The 20226-nt window shown below is 38.7% G+C and overlaps 1 long non-coding RNA gene across 1 annotated transcript in view; it reads left to right on the top strand.

Annotated features, from left to right (window-relative positions):
- The window catches only part of LOC122217005, a 43398-nt gene that overhangs the window by 9949 nt on the left and 13223 nt on the right, over positions 1-20226 (top strand). The gene's annotated exons all lie outside the window — the stretch shown is intronic.

Here is a 20226-nt window from a genome sequence, read left to right as displayed (position 1 = left end):
ACAATGGTATAAAGTATGGCCATTATATGAGAAAATAAGATTATAAAGCAAAATAAGGAAGTGATAACTAATAGAAGCTCTGGGCATAAATATCTCTCGTATTTCAAGGAAATGGCACTTTTTAAAGGGACACAAACCTATGTTCTCTAAGCACTTGGATCTTTATAAAGTGACCTATGTTTTTGATTACGAAAAAATCTGTCAAGTTTAAAAGGTTTAATTTAACACAAAATAAACTCTTCTTGAATTCTCTACAATGGATTTGTGCAGATAATTCAAGTATTGTCCTACACTAGCAGAAATTTTGACTGACTTTGACTTTGTTGTGGTTATTGAAAGGAAGTTCTCCAGTAGAACCCCACTTTTTAAAAGGAAACAGGTTCAGGAATTTCTGACAAGAAGAACCAAAAGATCACAGTTTTGATTCTTCTTTTCCTCTTGCCTCCAACATCTAATTTAACATCAAGTCCTATTGACCCTGTTTCCAAAATAGTATATCAAACATGACCAACCACTTCTCCATAGGTCTACTGCTACTATCCTAGTACAAAATCAGTTGCTCTGATTTGGACAATGACAACAGCTTCTTGTTTGTCCATTCTTACCTTCTTTGTCATTAACCATTTAACAATATAAATCAGACTCTATCACTTCCCTATCTATACTTCGCTAATGTCTTTCTTTTGCATTGTAATAAAATCCAAACTCCTTATCATGGCCTATATCATCTATTCTACACCTACCTTATGGTCACTCTCCTATCACCTTCCTTGCTCATTATGTTTCAGCCATATTGTTTTTCCATCTTTGTTTGAATATTCCAAGCTCATTCCTACTTAGATTTTCTAAGGCCTGACTGAGAATATTCTCGTCAGTTAGGACTCAGCTCAAATGTTCACCCCTCAAAGAAGCTGATGTATGTCTAAAGAGCTCTTACTCTGTCTCCCTCAACTTTAATCATTCCCTATCCTGCTTAATTTTCTTTATCACATTTAGCACTACCTGAAATTATCTTATCTTTACATGTTTATTTTCTATCCCTCTGCTCACCCCCAATAGAATGTGATTCCATGATGGTAGAGCTGTTGGTCCTGTTTCCTGCTGTGTTGTCACAGTTTAGAATGAAGGTTGTCATTGATGGGAGTTATTAAATATTTGCTGAATGAGTGAATGAATTTTGCCAGTTTTTGCCAGCATATGGAGGTTTTTTCCCCTCTAGGGCAGAACTTAACCAAGCTACAAGATTGACATATAAAACCCTTATGTCAATATGTTAGTTTTCAGTGAGCAATATAACTGTCACATGGACTCAGACTTGCACTGATATGACCTGTTGAGGATTTTCTGCCTATGGGCTGACAAACAAAAGACTGGGGATTAAAGCAGAAACTTTTTGGGAAAAAATAGAATACAAGAAATGGGAATTAGATGGCTTGTATAGTTAAATATATCCATTTATTTAACAAATGTTTATAGGTATCTGACTGTGTTCTGTGCTAGGTACTGAAGAATCAAAAAGGAATAATATCAAGTACCAGCCCTTATGGATTTGCAGTCTAGTTGGGGAAGCCGGTGATAAACTGACAATTACAAATAAATGTCAAAAGTACTCTTTTTAGGTTAATGTCAGGGTGATATGTTTGGACCTAGAAGGGAAACTGAGCCTTGGGGGACTGAAGTGAGTTTCCCAGGAAATGTTATTTGAGCTCTGAGGAATTAGCCAGGCAGAACAAGGAATGGCATGGTGGGGGAAGGGTAGTGCTGGCAGAAGCTGCAGCCCAACCAAAGGTCTAGAACCTGGAGAAAGCAGGGCTTTCTAAAAACTCCAAGTAGATCTATGTGGCTGGAGTCGAGTTTGAGGTTGGAGCGGGGTAGGGTGAGAAGGCTGGTGATAAGAGCCATGGACTTCGGTTTGGACTTTATCCTGATAAGAGGTAAAAGGGAGCCATAGAAAGTTTTTGTTTTGGTGGAGAGATGGAGTTCTTCTTTCACATTGCCAGAGTACAGCCAGTACTTTGCATTCTTTTGTCACAAAGATTTTTCTATGAACATCTGGGTAAGGTCCACACTCCTTTTCCTTGCACACAAGACCTTTCCTTTGCTCACTCTCAGCCTTATATCTGCTGCTCTCCATTGTGTATTCTGTGCTCTAACCTGCCAAATTTCTCAGTTTCCAGACTCACTCTCCAATCTTTAATTATGCTTTTGTATCCCCCATTCCTGTTAGTACCCTCACCCACCCCACTTCCAAAAAATGTTATTGGATTATTCTTCCAAACTACAAAACTACATGTTCTTTGCAACAAGCCAAACAAAACAGAAATGTGCAAAGAAAAAGTTAAAACTTTCTTTCTTCCTCTTACCATTAAACCCATGTACAATGTGCTTAAAATATTTTTATGCTCTGAATGCTCAACTATATTTAATAAATACTCTAAAATATTTTTAACTAATGTAGATCTATGCTATAAAATTTGTACAGCTTTCACCCCCATTCTGCAAACAATATGGGCATCATTCCAGTACCTGATGGATGTCAGACCCTATGTTTTATCTCATTTCCTCCACAACTAACATATGAGGTAGATACTCTTATCCCCAGTGGGTAGATGAGGAACTGAGATGTGATTAGTTTGCCCAAGGTTGCACAGCTAGTGATTGTGGGAGCAGCAATTTGAACTTGGGGAATGTAGCTCTCAAGTCCACAGTGCTAGCCACTGACTTTTACTGTCTCCCAAATAACACTATTTTTGTTCTTTTTAATAACTGCACAATGTTTATATTCAGAATTTATTTGGTCACGCCCTTACTGGTGAATGTTGAGGGTTATGTGTGTGTGTGCGTGCGTGCGTGCGTGCATGTGTTTTGCCACTACTTAAAATGCCTCAATGTGTAATTCTCCAAAGTGGGATTTGAGGTCAGAAGGCTCTCCAAAGTGGGATTTGAGGTAAGAGGGCTCATTCATTTATTTTTAAACAAAATCCAAACAAAAAAGTACCATTAGGATAACTGTGAATGCCTTTAAATAATGACTTTTTAATTATATAAATATTTTATTTTATTTTTTATTAAAATTTTTTAATTAATTAATTAATTAATTAATTTAGAAAGAGCATGAGCAGGGGAGGGGCAGAGATAGAGGGAGACAGATAATCTGAAGCAGGCTCCAGGCTCTGAGCTGTTAGCACAGAGCATGATGTGGGGCTTGAACTCACAAACTGTGAGATCATGACCTGAGCTGAAGTCGGATGCTTAACTGATTGAGGCACCCATGTGCCCTATATAAAGATTTTAAATAAACAGTCTTTCATTATTATGTACATTGTTAAGACTCTGAATTTTGACAAACTGAGTTTAGCTGAGCTACCTGTAATAGCTTAGCTAATCATTTGCATTTGTATCCAGAAATGCATGTTTTAGTACCCAATTATCATAGTGAATATGCTAGTTATTTGCTAGCTTACTTTGTTTTGGAGACAAATGTGTCCAATCTTATTCAATAATTGTATAACGCATTTCAACACTTCAAAAACAGTGCCTGGGACTAGTATACAGCATGGCAGTTTATTCAGAGGTTGTTTCTTATATGGATTTTTTCTCCTGACTATACCTTCAGCTTATATCTTAGTTTGTCATTATCTCTTATAGTAGAACGTGCTCCCTAAATGACAGTTGATAAGTAAGTTATTAATATTGTTTTAAATACATTTTTTCTTGCATTATTGAATGTTCTTCCCCTTTAGAGAGCAACCTTGAAGATTTTATTTTTCATTTAGCTTTATGTATGTCTTCAGAGAAGAAAACTAAATCCTATTGTTTTCCTAAATAGCTATCTAATATCAGTTCTGAATTATTTTCTTGTTAATTAAAGAATAACCCAGATAGAAGTGCTAACTGGCATAGTGATAGTTTGCCTTTGTATTTTAGAACCTATTGGCCACCAATTAATACTGCATCTTGGTAGATATCTTCCTTCCCATCTCAGACAATAAGTTTCAAATGGCACAAATAAAGAATATACAATATTATCATCAATTTCTCCCAAAACTTTGAACAACCTCACCATGAACGACATTTATGTACTACATTTTTTTTTTTTAACCTACAGGCTATCATGTGGGGAAAAAATATGAGAAGGTTTTATTGACTAGATTTATTTTAATATTGAACATTTTTTTTACAATATCTGAGCTTGTGCACCAAAGATGTGACACAGGGTCAGAACTAGGGCAGGGATGCACTTATTTCAAATTCAGAATTTAAGAGGGTGCCAAATAGCTCTGTAATCAAGGTATATCCTATTTTGGTGTAATATTTTTTGAATAAAAATTAAGGCCAAAACATTAAAAATTTAAGTAAAGATCAGAAGAGATCTACATTCTGGTGTTTGGGGGACCATTAATCTGTTTGAATACTGGGTGAAAAATGAGTGGAAAAGGAGAGATCTCTCTGATTTCTTCTTTGGTTTAAAGACAAAATGGATCTAAACTTAATACCCCATCTCATACATAGCATCATTAGATTAGCATTATTTCAGTCAACATGGTAACTTTAATGAATTGAAACCATTATCTTCTATCATCTATATTTACTGTATAAACATGTCATTATCTTACCTATAAATTTGTTTAAAGTATTACACCACTTGGAAAGCTGAATGGAAATTTACAAAGAAATACAGCTGACCCTTGAACAGCACAGTTTTGAAATGTGGAGGTATACTTACACAGGGATTTTTGGGCATACTTATTTTTATTATATACAGTCAAACTTTTATGATTCAAGGGTTATGTATGTAGCATTCTAACACCCCACTTATACTTATTGATATTTTTAGCTTCTTAAGGTTTTCTTTTTTTTTGGCATTGTGGTTGATAAAACAGCACACCTTCATTTTGATATGCTGCTGGACTTCAGGTGAGGTTGAGAATTTTTCTGTATGTTTTTGAGATATTTGCATTTCTTCTTCTATGATCTGTCCATTCATTTCCTCTTTTGTGCATTTTTTTGTTGTTGTTGGATTGCTTGTCCTTTATCATTTTTTTGGTGGGGGGGATGTTTATAGTAGTAGTAATATTAACCTTTTTTTCTAACATGTGTTCAAATAGTTTTTCCTCTTTTACATTCATTTGTCTTGATGTTTTAAAAGGCATCTTTTAACTTATAGAAATGTTTAATTTTTTATGTGGTTAAATCTGTTGGTCTTTCCCTTCATGGCTTTTGGGCTTCCTGAAATTGACAGATTTTTGGTATCTCTTTTCATTAAAGATTGGGACAGCCAGCCAAGACTCTTTGGAGAGTGCTTGATGGGCTTTGATAACTTTTGTCTCAGGCTCTTTTACTTGTGTTGCTACCTCCCACTCTCCTCCTTCTGAGGGATCTGTTCTTTTTTAGGATTTGTTATTATTACATTCAAGCAAAGCCTTTCTGACCTAGGAGTCATTTGTCACTTATAAAAGTGTGCTTTGCATATCTTTGCTCTGATTCACTATGTGCAGATTTTCTGTTTTTCTCCTTGTTTTAAGAAGCAATCACCATGTGGTCTTCTATTTTATGCTTTGTGTTTGGGCCATCTTCAGCTTCTGAGTTATTAAGCTTTTTAGAGGCACTCTAATGGGGAGGCATGCCCTTGGTATAAGAACTGTGGATGGTGAAGATAAATTGGTAATGTGGAGGTCATGGGCTTAATGGTGAGTTTGATTCTTTGATTATACCTGTATAATCCTGGGAGGTTGTTATAAGCCTCAGAGCCTTTTCCCATAAAATGGAAGTGATAATAATACTGCTCTGAGGCTACTTTTTGACAGTGCAAGAAAGACCTCTAACAGTTAATTTAGATGTTTCTTTCTTTTTGGTCATGTTTCAAGAATATTTTAATGAGGTGAGGTCTTCACAAATTACCTTGGTACCCCTTTTGGCAAAACAAACTCTTTTATTTGCTGTCAGCCCATAAAAGAAGGATAAAATTTCTTGGCCTTAAAGACTGAAATCCTTTACAGAGTGTCTGGAATGAACTGCCTTTATTTCATTATTGAAAAGAGAAACTTTTAAACTCTGAGTGGAAATTAAATTTGAGACCATTTTACACAAACCATGGCTTAGGACCAAACATAGAGCATATGTAGGTAAAGGATAGACATGAGGGAGAAGAGTCTGGCCTGCATTTTGGTGGATTTCAAAATGTGCACAGAATTTGTTCCACATCTTCATTAGTGGGCTCAAAGAAAAGAAAGTTACAAGGGATCTAGAGTTACCCCCCCATGCTTGCCCCCTGCCCTCAAGCTGGTGATCATAAAACCAATTTATGAATGCAGTTTGTTAAATTGCTCAACTGATAGTATTTCTAATTTAAGTTCTTTTTTTTTTTTTAATTTTTTTAAACGTTTATTCATTTTTGAGACAGAGAGAGACAGAGCATGAACGGGGAAGGTCAGAGAGAGAGGGAGACACAGAATCAGAAGCAGGCTCCAGGCTCTGAGCTGTCAGCACAGAGCCCGACGCGGGGCTCGAACTCACGGACCGCGAGATCATGACCTGAGCCGAAGTCGGATGCCCAACTGACTGAGCCACTCAGGCGCCCTCAACTGATAGTATTTCTGGATGTTAACTAATTTTAGAGGATTTGGGGCTGGGTATGGGGAGCTGAGAAGTGGATCTCAGGAGAAGTGGATCTCAGGAGAACTTATGCCTGACCCTGTGTAATGATCTGCTTTATTCTTTGCCTCCCACATCCACATTTGAGGCAGCATAGACCTGCTCTTAGATCTGAATCCGGTAGACAAGAGGAAAGAGGACTGACAAAACCAGATCCTAGTTTAAAAGTCTTGCTGTCCTTCAAGCTCAGACCCTTACGGGTTCAGACTTTATGCATGAAATCAAAGCAACTAACATATTTGAATGCCGTGTTAAGACACTGTGAGATGGTGAGTGTATATGTAAGGGAGAGAAAGAAAGAGAAGGGGTAAGGGAGACGGAATAGTGGGTATAGAATTAAGGCAAAGTTCTTGCCCTCAAGTAGCAGAAACAGTTAACTCAAATGCCTAGAAGGCCAACTACATTAAGTTAGTCAAGTGGTTTTGCACATGTAAGAAAAACAACATAGTGAGCAGGATGAATGACAACAGATACTTGTGTCACTAACAAAGGAGGTGGTGGGGTCTATGGCAAACTGAAGTGTGCATCTCTGTTTACCAGGAGTAGCCCATGCAATGATCTAGCAGATCTAGTTCTCAAAGTAGGGTTCCTGGACCAGCAGCATCAGACTTGCCTGGAAACTTATTAGAAATTATAGTTTTCAGGCTATCCCTGACCTACTGAATCAGAAATTCTGAGGGTGGGGTCCTGCATTCTATATTTTAACAATCTCTCTGTGATTCTGATGCTCCCTAAAATTTGAGTGCTGCTTTGTGGGAATTTGGACCCAGTGTTGCCAGATTTTTTGATTTTTCAAAAAGATGCTAGAAAACTAAATTTTATGGAACTATACAGATTTTTAGATATTAAAAACTACAGAGAGTATATGTAATTTGGGGAAGGCCGTAGAAAACTACTTGTATAGGCCACACTGTAACCAAAGCAAGTACATCTGTGGACCTTGTGGTCTCCATGCCTCCAGTTTCAACTTATAAATCAAATATCATGTTGACAATGAATAACTGAAAATACTGCTGGACTGGAGGCATGACTCTTAGTGAGTATTCATGGGTTGGAGGGAGACAGTGTGGCAGGAGAGTCTGGCAGAGGAGGCTTTTAAAAGCTGCACAAATTCTTCCCCAGCCCAGATGCTTCCTCACTTCCCTCTGTGGTGAAAGCTGAAGGATTTTGAACCACTGTACCCCTTGTAAGTCCAGAGTGTCCCTCAGGTGTGCAATAAAGAAGAAAAGAAGACTGTATCACAGTTCTAGAACACTATGGTTTTTAAACTACTTCCACACCTGTCCTTTCATCACATCTGTCCATTAAACCTGTGCAACAGGTATGACAGGTATTGTCTCCTTTAGAGCTGCCCAAATAGGCTGGGTGAGGTTAAGTGATTTGCCTGAAGTCACCCAGTTTGTAAGGAGTAAACATGAGACTAGATACCTAATCTTATAACTTCTAGAGTTTTTCTCCCATACATAGTTCCATGTATTTACGTGTACTGGTTTATCCCTACCACCAGTAATTCTTAAAAGAATCTGATATGGCTTGCGTTATTATGACTGGTGACTGACTTTTACCATGTGTTATGATCAAGCCCCAGCCAATCTCCTCCCTGGCTTGGTGTGCTGCCTGGGGCCCCAGATCATCTTCCTTTTGCCTCCTGTGAAACCCAAATACCAGTCACCATTCTTGGGACCCTTGGCCATCACCACCTCTGCACTTGGGCTGTATCTATTTGGAGTTCCTGGTTTCCCTCTTCTGGCCTGTCTTGCCACCCACTAAGCCTCAGGGGGATACTCTTGAGTCCAGAGCTGTTTCTAGTACAGGTGATAGGTTACATGGACATTGGTTGTCTAACTGAACTGAGCTCATTTTGCATAAGCTGCTGAATAGCTGCCATAGCAGTGGCTTTCTGACACATGGCAAATCTGGATGATAAACAATGTACATTACCAGGGGAGTGAGAATTTAGAATTCTTCAAGTATTCTCCCCAGTCTAGCTTAAAATAGAGTAGTCATGCATCTGCATAGCACTACCAGAAGAATTGTAGTAGTTTGTAATTTCTAGGATCCATTAAATACTACTTTGAGGAATTCTGGAATGCATTGTGGCTTATCTTCCACACAGTCTTTTTTTTTTTTTTTAACTTGATGTATTTATTTTGAGAGAGAGAAAGCACACATGGAAGGGACAGAGGGAGGGAGAGAGAATCCCAAGCAGGCTCCGCACAATCAGCATGGAGCCCAATGCAGGGCTCAAACCCATGAACTGTGAGATCATGACCTGAACCAAAGTTGGACGCCTAACTGACTGAGTCACCCAGGCACTCCCCCACACAGTCTTTTGAAGGGGGCTAGGATTAGGGAGAGACACATGCAGAGAAACATAGAGACAGAGACAGAGAAAGACACACAGAGACACAGTGAGAGAGAGACAAAGGGAGAGAGAGACAGAGAGGTAACTACCTAGCGAGTATGAAAGTCCTGCTGTGTGTATTTGTAGAAGGAAATGGAGAAGGTTCCTTTTGCTAGCACCTTGCTTTTGCCAGGATTGGCTTCATTACAGTTTTCTTAATCAGGGATAGCAGATCCTCAGTGGGAAGGGTGTATTTCAGCCTTATCTTGGATGCTTCCTTACTTTACTTGACTTAATTCAAAACTACAAACAGCTTAGTGTGTAGCTTGTACCATTTCCTTTGCATGTAATGAAAGTTTTATTTTAAAAAAGTCCCCATAACCATTTTTGCTGTTTTTCTACAGTAAGAATAATCAAAAGAGAATTCTAAATACTTTATGAACCATTTTTACTTGACAAAATAGTTTTTCTGAGCCAGACCTCTCTCTCTGAAACTTAGGGGCAGGAGAACTAGACTTTTATAGGAAAACTATGAATTCTTGTACATTGTCATATACTGCTCAAGGCCTTTTAAAAATAATTTTTTACTTTTCTTATTTTCATTAGATGTAATGGTAAAACCCAGTTACTCTCCTCAAAATAAGGAGAACATCAAATCTCAAACCGAAATATAAAAAGAGAAATTTCTTATTGATTCTGCTTAAATCTTCCTAGTGAAAATATTAAGCAGAAAAATTATCATATAGGAAAGCCATCTTTGATTTCAGTACAGATTTCAAACATCATATTTTTAAACTTGGGGAGAGATGTGTAAATTCAGTTTTTCCCATTGGCCTAGACTCAAGCACCTGCCTTTCTGTTGTGCAGTTACGTCCCCAGTAACAAATGATCTGGAAGTAAAATCCTTTAGTCAGCTGTGGTCAAACAGGAAAATCTTCATGAAGTATTCCAGACAGGAAAGCATGTGCTCAGCCAGGTCTGCCTGAGAACAAACAGCATCATTAAGGACCCTCAGGCAGTAGCATCTGTCTGTCTGTCTGTCTGTCTACACTCCTCTGCAGATCAGCAAGGTTGCAAGTCCTCACAGTTTCTCTTTGGGTCTCTATTTTTTTCTTTTTCTGCCATTTCCTTCTCTTGGTCATGATTCTCCCCACCATCACAGTTGGGCTCTAGCCCTTCCCTCCAATATCAGTTGTTTTCACGCATTGTCAGGCTGCCAGATTCTCCTTTCTAGAGCCTGGGATCCTCTTTGTGATAATTCTTCCTGTCCCACCTTTAGGCACTCTCTCCTCCTCCCTCTATCAAAACATGAAAGGATCATAAGGCCCAGATAGGATGGTTCCAGCTGTACACTACTGCCATTGAGCTGTTCTGGGGAGAAGGTGTGTAGGACTAACCATGGTGTACTTTCTGGAGGCTGAGGTGCCTCATCCTCAGGCAGTGAAGATGGCAGCAAAGACCCAGGCCACCTGTAGACAGTGAAGTCCCATGAAGCAGGTCCTGCCCATTCCTGTCTCTTGTGTCCTCACTCCCTTGAATTTGCACTCACCTTCCCTCTGCCTTAGAGAGTTCTATTGCATATTTTATGTTTTAAGAATGTCCAGTGCTATTTTAATAAACATTTAATTCTGTTTTCATACTGTATAAAATACTTTTTCAGAAATTGGGATAAGACTCTCAATAAATTGGGGTGAAGACTCTCAATGCTTTTTGTATTATTTCCATGTCTAAAAATAGTTTAGGGGCACCTGGATGGCTCAGTTGGGTAAGCACCCTACTCTTGATTTTGGCTCAGGTTGTTATCTCGTGGTCATGGGATCGAGCTCCACTCCATGTAGGGCTCTGTGCTGACAGTGTGGAGCCTGGTTGGGATTCTGTCTCTCCCTCTTTCTCTGTCCCTCCCCTGTTCTCTCTCTCTCTCGATAAATAAATAAACTTAAAAAAATAAATAAAAATGAGTTTATTACAAAGAAATATGTTGATGGACTATAATATCTTCATTAATAGAAGAAATTTTAGTAAACTGACTCAATTGTCACTGAGGAATATTTTAATTTGCTTTATGACAAAATAGAAAGAGCAAGTAATACATTAACAATAGTTAATTTTTTATTTATTACATCCGTATTAAAATAAAAATAAAGGAAAAAATATAGAAAAATTTACTTATAATTCTACCACTCCATATTATTTCTGTTTTTATCTTCCTATGCTCCCTTCTAGGCCCACACGATGTATTTGTGAAGCTGCTGGATACGGTTCCTAACGCACCTCTATGGTAGAGGAATTCTTGTGAAAAGTTGTATTACATTTGGGGGTTGTATTCAAATTAGGTTTTAGTAGTATCCACCTGTTTAATTAGCTGCATTAACCAGCTTTAGTCTACTATCTCAGAACTTTGGCTGTACTATTGTAATATTGAGATTCTTTTTTTTTTTTTTTTTGGTGGTGGTAGAGCTATGATTTTATTACCACCAGCATATGGAAGAAAAGCTTTGTGACACTAAGATTTTCATTGTATGTTTCACTATATATAGTGAGTTTGTGGATATTAATAGGCCTTTACATGTAAGAGTTGAAATCCCTCTTTATCTTGGATTCCTGTGTCCTGTGAACATCATGGAAAATTTTCTGCTCAAGATAGGCAGTGGATTGGGTCTAAAGTAATTATCTACCTTGTCATATTCCTAATGCATATTCCCAAACTTAGGGGACAAACAACTCTGGCTTCTCCCTCTTCGTGGTTTTCTTTCTGAAATTGCAGATTTCTTTTTTTAAAAATTTTTTTAATGTTTATTCTTGAGACAGACAGAGCGTGAACAGGGGAGGGGCAGAGAGAGAGGGAGACACAGAATCTAAAACAGGCTCCAGGCTCTGAGCTGTCAGCACAGAGCCCGACATGGGGCTCGAACCCACGAACTGTGAGATCATGACCTGAGCCGAAGTCGGATGCTTAACCAACTGACCCACCCAGGTGCCCCTGAAATTGCAGATTTCTTGTCTTGGTGTTTACGAAGCTTGCCTGATTACAAAAATCATCTAAAGTACAGGAGAAAAACACAATTTCCCGGGCCCTTTTGAGAGCTTTTGAATCAGAATTCTGAGGGATGGCTTGTTTTAAATAGGCACCCTAGTAATTTTTACAATCTAGGCAATTCTGGGAAGCAGTCATTTATTTGAAGCCAGTTCATAGCTGCTGGCTCACACATTTGCTCTGCCCACATTTAAAGAGAGGAAGCCAGCAATTCCATTCTCGGGAGACCAACAGCTGTGTAGGTCCTGTCCTTATTCCATTCCATATATGGCTGTGGCCATGACTATATGAAATATAGCACAGGAGAGCAGGCCAGTATGGGAAGATGATCCACTCCCCCCATACACACCCAATGTCATCATATAGAAGTCTACCACAACCTTCAGTTTTGCCAGTGAAGAAGGAGAAATATATAGGTGGGGTTATTTTCTCTGCATCACTTACAGCTTTGGAATTGTGTTCCTTACAGAAATTTTAATTATGTACATGATGGGATATATGCATGTGTGTGTGTGTTTAGAATTTTTCTTTATGCTTTTTTCATGTGGTTACTGGGTTATTTTAATGTTTATTTTTGAGAGAGAGACAGAGCATGAGCAGTGGAGGGGCAGAGAGAAGGAGACACAGAATCTGAAGCAGGCTTCAGTCTCTGAGCTGTCAACAAAGAGCCCAACCCCGGGCTTGAACTCACTGACTGTGAGCTCATGAACTGAGCCAAAGTTGGAAGCTTAACCCACTGAGTCACCCAGGCTCCCCAGTTATTGGTTTATTTTAAATTCAGTTTATGCACTGAAAAATTGCTCCTTTATTAATTCCAGTGCTATTAATTTGAAATTTAAGCAGAGTTTATACAACTCTAGGTCATTGCCCACATCTGGAATAGTATTCTCTGAAGTAGGCTGGTCCCAAAGTTGTGAAATAATGGGGCTTTTTGAGTTTGCACTTATTTCTTGAGTCCCTCTCCTTGCCCTGGGGGATCAGGGCCCTCCTGTTGTCCTCTAGCTGCCCATCCTATCTACGCTCCCCACCCCCCTTCCCTGGCAGTGCCCCATGCTCCAAAATTATCTTTCCCTCTCTTTTAAGTTCTTCTGAGTCAAAAGATAAAAATAGAATAACAACGGTAAAACATAACCCAGTAACTCTCATTCCCTAGATTTAGCGATCTCAGACAGCTGGTAGAAAGAAAAGAATGGATGAAATGAATTCATGCCATGGTGAGAATGACTGATTGGATGACTTACTACATTAACAAACTATCTCAGGGACATTTACATTTTAAAACAGTGCTTATTAAGTTCAAGGAATAAGTTCCAAATACAGGCTATTAAGCAGTTTTAAGAAGACGGGTAATTTAGGGGCAGAGGGATCTTTAAATCACACCACAAGGGCCATAGTTCACTCTGCTACCCAAGTTCAGCCCTTGCTCTTGGAAACACGTTGATATGGTATTCAGCCAGGAAGGCCGGGGTAACATGCTTGGGTTGGGTTAAAGGGCAATTCCAGGCCTTTATCCCCACCCTCTTGGTCTCTCTCTCATCTCCAGCAGGGCACTACATGGGTGCATTCTCTGCAGGGTGCGTTGTCACAGGAATTAACAGATCACCTGCTAATGCAGGGTCCACCCCAGCAGAAGGAGCCAGGAAGGCCCTCATATTTTCGTTATTTAAGTATGTTCACTCGTGGACTAGAGGTTGTCAGTTACTGCCCTTTCACGTAGACAGAATCAAGAACCTTTGGCACTGGCTGTTATCACTGTGTATAAAGGTTAAAAATTGACTGGAAGAAAATGTGGTACTTTATTCTCCCTCATGTCAGTTGAAAGTTTATTTCTATGTGTTTTTGTGTCACTGAAATAATAAACAACCAGGCAGGCCTTTTTTTTTTCATTGAAGAATTCTGCATTAGGAAATGAAAATATTTTACCAAGTAAATGCAGAATGATTGATAGAGCAAGCATACTATACCTCTGCACATAAGTCTGTGTGTTATGAGATATGCTTCCTGCCATCCTTGGGTCCTTAGGTATCATGACTACTTGATGATTTTCAGTGATGGGATAGACCTACAGAAACACGGCTGGACATGGCTCTCTTGAATTTTAGTTTTCCCTCCTCCCTCACCTATATAGTACTTCCTATACGAAGCAAAAATCTGAAATGTTGGCAGCAGAACTTGGATGGGCCTGATTTCCGTCTGCAAGGTGTACTGAATAATACTGAAGAAACCTTTTTGGCTCAAGAGCAATGATTTTTCTGAGTGACTTTGACGCTCTGAGTGATTTCTTTTGAGTTAGGGTGTTTAAATTACTCATTCTTCAACTGTACTGAAAGAAGCAAGTGTAGACATTTTATTATGAAACAGCAAAGAGTTTATCAGTAATAACTGATACAACTGGGTGCCAGGCTCTGTTCTGTTTAATGTGTGTCATATCTACTTCTCACAACAACCTTGTGAATGTTTGCCGTTTTTGTTGCTGTTTATAGATAGGGAAACTGAAGCATGGGGAGTTTGGGTGATTTCAGCAAGGTTCTACGCTGGGCTTATGGTCCTACTGGGAAGTGGACGTGGGCAGCATTACTTCATAGTGTTCATACTTAGCCACAGAGCCATACTGCCTCTTTAGCAACAACAACAAAAAGCCTAGAAGAATACACTACAACCTGGTGTATTGTTGAGAGGACAGGTCCTCTCTGGGATTATGAGAAGGGGGCCAGAAGGAATATTTGCTTTGTCTGTATCATTTGAATTTCTATTTATGATGACAATATATTCATGTATTACTTAATATAATTGAAACTTTTTAAAAGTTTATTTCTTTATTTTGAGAGAGACATGTGTGTATGAGCAGGGGAGGGGCAGAGAAAGGGGAAGAGAGAGAATTCCAAGCAGGCTCCTTGTGGGACTTGATCCCACAAACCATGAGATCATGACCTGAGCTGTCAGATACTTAACTGACTGAGCCACCCAGGCACCTCTATAATTGAAACTTTTTTTTTTTTATAATTGAAACTTTTAAAGTTAAAATTGTTAAAGTCCTGGGGCACCTGGGTAGCTCAGTCAGTTAAGTGTCTGACTTTGGCTCAGGTCATTATCTCATGGTTTGTGAGCTCAAGCCCCACGTTGAGCTCTGTGCTGGCAGCTCAGAGCCTGGAGCCTGCTTCAGATTCTGTGCCTCCCTCTCTCTCTGCCCCTCCCCTGCTCACGCTCTGTCTCTTTCTCTCAAAAATAAATAAATATTAAAAAAATTTATAAAAATTGTTAAAGTCCTAGGTCAGGTTATTAATTTTCATAAATTCATTGCTACTTTAAAAAAATTATCAATTACGCTCTCTGGTAAGGAAGTAGGTATTGTATTAAGGAGATCATTTAACACAGTGTCCTTGGTTTTTAGATGAGGAACCTGAGGTTACATGACTTGCTTAAGCTCACAGAACTAGTTTGTGACAGAACAGGTATCCTGACACTGAATTTTGTGTGCTTTCTACTGCAGTTTTTGGGACATATCTTAGGTGGAATAAAATATACAGATATTAAGTGAACAGTCTGAGTTTCAACAAATGCATGCACTCACATAACTGATTTCAGAGCTGAGATATGTAGCATTTCCATTAACCCTAAACTTTCACTTGTGCTAGAGATCTCTTTGAAAACTTTACTCTTGTTCATTTGTATTAGTAAGAATCCAAGTGCTTACATTTCATATGTATCCACACATTTTATAGTTCTCAGCATAGATACACCTTAGTGTGTATATATGTTGGGTACTTCCTTTCTACATTTTCACGAAGTCCCATGCTCTCCTTATACTTTACAAGCCAGTTCCTCATTGCTGAAATTGCTAATTGGTGTTCCTTGTTTACAGTCATTCACACAAGTTGGTCTTTAGCCTGACATAATTATCATTACATAAACAATTATTCTTCATTTGGTCCTCAAGCTCCCCAACACATTTATAGTGAAAGTACGTATCTTTGTTGGCTTGTTTTTTAACTAAGCAGTTCCTATATTAATATCCTAGAGATTTGGTAAGAATAAAACATAGTTACTAAAACCCATGCATTTGAACATGAACAAGTTTGGTCTTCAGTTCATTCTGTTAACTAGAAAAGCTTATCATTCTCTTTCTCCATTTACTTTGCTCTTTGTGTGTGTGTGTGTGTGTGTGTGTCTGTCTGAGAACTGTTATCTGGCAATGGTACCAATATGCTAATAGTGATTTTCTTTTTTTTTTTTTTAATTTTTTTTTAACGTTTATTTGTTTTTGAGACAGAGAGAGACAGAGCATGAACCGGGGAGGGGCAGAGAGAGAGGGAGACACAGAATTGGAAGCAGGCTCCAGGCTCTGAGCCATCAGCCCAGAGCCTGATGCGGGGCTCGAACTCACACACTGTGAGATCGTGACCTGAGCTGAAGTCGGAGGCCCAACCGACTGAGCCACCCAGGCGCCCCGCTAATAGTGATTTTCAAAACTGATTCCATATTAACAAGTATGGAAAATGACCTCTGGCGTGAGTGGATCTCAATCCATGTAAGTTTGACATCTAAAACAGTATAGTTTTGGGACGCCTTCCGACTTTGGCTCGGATCATGATCTCATGTCCGTGAGTTTGAGCCCCACGCCGGGCTGTGTGCTGATAGCTTAGAGCCTGGAGCCTACTTTGGATTCTGTGTCCCCCCTTTCTCTCTTACTCTCTCCTGCTCACCTGGGTGGCTCAGGCAGTTAAGCATCCAACCCTTGATTTTTAGCTCAGGTCATAACTGCATGGGGTTTGTGAGATTCAAGCCCTGCATTGGGCTTGTCCCTCACAACGTGGAGCCTGCCTGGGATTCTCTGTCTCTCTCTCTCTCTATGCCCCTCCCCTGCATATATACATGCGTGTGTGCATCTCTCTGTCTCTCTCAAAAATAAATAAAAGAATGTACAGTTTATATTTCAGTTTGTCAGTTGTCTCAATATTGTTTTTTTCTGCCATTTCTTCCCTCTAGCTCAGGATCCAGTCCAAGATCATGTATTGCATTCAGTTTTATCTCTTTAGTTTCCTTCAGTCAGGAAGAACTCCTCACCTTTCTTTGTCTTTTCTGGCACTGACATATTTGAATAACATGGGCCAATTATATTATATTCCTCAATTTGGGTTTGTGTGATGTTTCCTCATGTTTAGATTCAGATTTCCTTATGAGTGGATGTGTGGCTAGACGACTGCAAAAGAAATGAGGTATCCTTCTTGGGGTATGGCATCATGTTAATATTGAACACTTGATGAAAGTGTTGTCTGATCTCTCTACAGTACAGTTACTATTTTCTCTTTTACAACTGATAAAGCAATCTGAGGTGAGATGTGTTAAGAGCACATAAACATCATGCTCCTCATCTCACTCTTTCCCCTAGACTTAGCATCTATCTCAGTTCCTCTTCAAAGTCACATTTGCCAAGACTTATTTACATATACCCTAAGTAAACAGAAAAACTGAATGATTTTGCTGAGGCTGTCCCTTTGCCTGTAATACTCCCATCCAAAGCTGTCTAGTTTGCATTACAATTTAAACCTATCTCAAAATGCTGTCTACCTCCCTGTCTATAACTAGAGTTAATGTCTTCCACTTTGACATCCAGGAGCACTTTCTAATTTTCTTGGGGCACATATTAATTTCTCCTTTGTGCTTGAAACTAATATGGTATACTTCCCTGATCCAACTTACTAGACAACAAGTGTCTTGACAGTATGGACTGTGTCTTAATCATTTCTGCATCCTCTGTAGAGCCCCAAAAAGGCAATCAATGGGAAGTTCGTGATCAGTGTTTATTCAGAGTAAATTTACATTTACTCCTACTACACACCTCTTCTGATGTCCTAGTTAAATACCCAACTGCATATTTAAAAAACTCAATTTCATCTGCTTAACATCCTACACCCTTTGTTTAACATGTTGCTATTTTGCCCTTGAAAAATGGAAAACTTCAGTGTCATTTCTGTATTTTTAGCTCAGGTGTTAAGAGTGTTGTTGAGTAAATGAATTGCTTTCTTATCGTTAGGATTTGTGTTTGATGTTTCCATCTAAGTCTTTCACTAGGGCACTGGGCCAGCTTTTCATTGCTTTGATAAGAAGGCATGATGAAGTCTGCTCTTCCTCGGAGGCATTCTTGTAACACTCATTAAGGATAACTCCATATGCATATTGATAGGAGAATAGATCCCTACCTAACAATTCCCTTATGTACAGGTTTTAGAAAGTGAAAATATAACCTGCCAAAATTACAGGAGTTAGGAGCCTAGGTTATTAATTTGTTCAGATAGTATTAATTTGTTCTTCCAAGACATGTAAGAACAAACATTAGTTTGTAAGTTTAATGAATGATCGAAAGAACCAAAATTCTAAGTAGGTCAATCAAATCTTGTGGTACAACTTACTTGCAATAAATTATATGGGGAAAAGTCCAGACAGATGACACTGAACTGTTACTTAATATGGAAAATATATAAATTACATAAAATTCATCTTTTCTAAAGTGCACTTTTTTAAGTTTTCAAAATGGATGAAGCCACATCATTCTTTGTAGTGGGGCTTTTCTTTAGAATATGAACTGATATATTATTTTTTTAATAATTTAAAAATTGTAGCATAGTTTTAGATTTCCAGAAAAGTTGCAAGGAAGTACAGAAAACTCCTGTATACTCTTTACCCAATTTCCCCTATTGCTAACAATCTATATCACTATGTACATTTGTCACAAGTTAAAAATAAACATTGGTACATTATTATTAACATAATGCTTTATTTAGATTTCACCAGTTTTTTCTCTAATGCCCTTTGTTGTTGTTGTTCTGGGATCCCACCCAAGACATTTACATTTAGTCATTCTGCCTCCCTAGCCTCTTCTGGTCTGTGACAGATTCTCAGACTTTCCTTGCCTTAATGACTGTACAGTTTTAGAAGTACTGTTCAGGTTTGTTTGCAGAATGCTCCTCAAGTTTGGATCGCTTCAGTGTTTTTCTCATGATTAGACAGAGGTCATGGGTTTTTAGGAAGAAGACCACAAACATATAGTGTCATTCTCATTATACCATATTAAGGTTACATATCCAGGTAATTCATCATGTTGATGTTACTTTTGATCACCTGGCCAAGGTAGTCAACCTTTCTCCACTGTAAAGTTACTTCTTCCTCCATTTCCATATTCTTCCCTTGGAAGCCAGTCACTGTGTCCAGTCTACTCTACAGGGGGAAGGAGGTGGGAAGTTAAATGCCACCTCTTGAAGGGGAGAGTATCAACATAAAGTATTTGGAATTCTTTTGTAAGGGAGATTTGTCTCTTCTTTTTTAAAAAATTTCTTTCAGCCATTTATTTACGTCAGTATGGACCCATGGATATTTATTTATACTTTGGGTATAATACAATATTTTGTCATTTATTAGTTGCTCAAGTTGCTCCAGCTTTAGCCATTGGGAACTCTTTCGGCTGGTTCCTGTATCTCATGCTCCCATGATTTTGTTTTTTGAGCACTTCCTTACTTTCTAGTACTACAAGATGCTCCAGGCTATCTTGTATATTCTCTGCTTCAGGCCTAGAATCAGCCATTTCTCCAAAGAGCCTTGTTCATTTTATAGGAAGAGGGTATTAGAGACAAAGTTCTGGCCCATATTTTGATAATATAATAATAACAAATATTGGAAATGAAAGTGAGAGAAAGTGAAGATGTGGTAGGGGGCATAGGCTTTGATGATAGCCTCTGACTTGAAATCATTACTGTCATGAGTAGTCTGATCACCATTCCCAGTTTTCATGGAAGTGAGAGGTTTCCAGGGATGTAGGACTCTCCGTGATGTAACAAGGATGAATTGGCCACCTTAGTCATGAAATTGGTTATGTCTCATGGTTGCAAGGGACAAAAACCCAAATAAAGCTACCTCAGTTTAAAAAGGGAATTTAATGACTCATTTAACTGGGAAAGCTAAGGATGTATGGGTTTCAGGCAGAGCTGGATCCAGAGATCAAATGATATATTTAGGGCTCCCTCTGACTCCATGTTTCAGTTCCACTTCCCTCTGTGTGTTGGTTTTTTCTTAGACTCTGCTTGTGGGATTTAAGGGATAAGAACAGCTGTCTTCATTCCCTAAGACAGGGGATCAAAAATGAAATATCTAGAAGGGTGAGGCATGTAGTGTAAATGAGGAGAACAGGCTGGGTGGAGGA

Source organism: Panthera leo, chromosome B1, assembly GCF_018350215.1.
Source record: "Panthera leo isolate Ple1 chromosome B1, P.leo_Ple1_pat1.1, whole genome shotgun sequence".
Classification (NCBI taxonomy): domain Eukaryota; kingdom Metazoa; phylum Chordata; class Mammalia; order Carnivora; family Felidae; genus Panthera; species Panthera leo.
The sequence above is the reverse complement of the archived record's forward strand: the minus strand, read 5'-3'. Positions and strand labels throughout refer to the sequence as shown.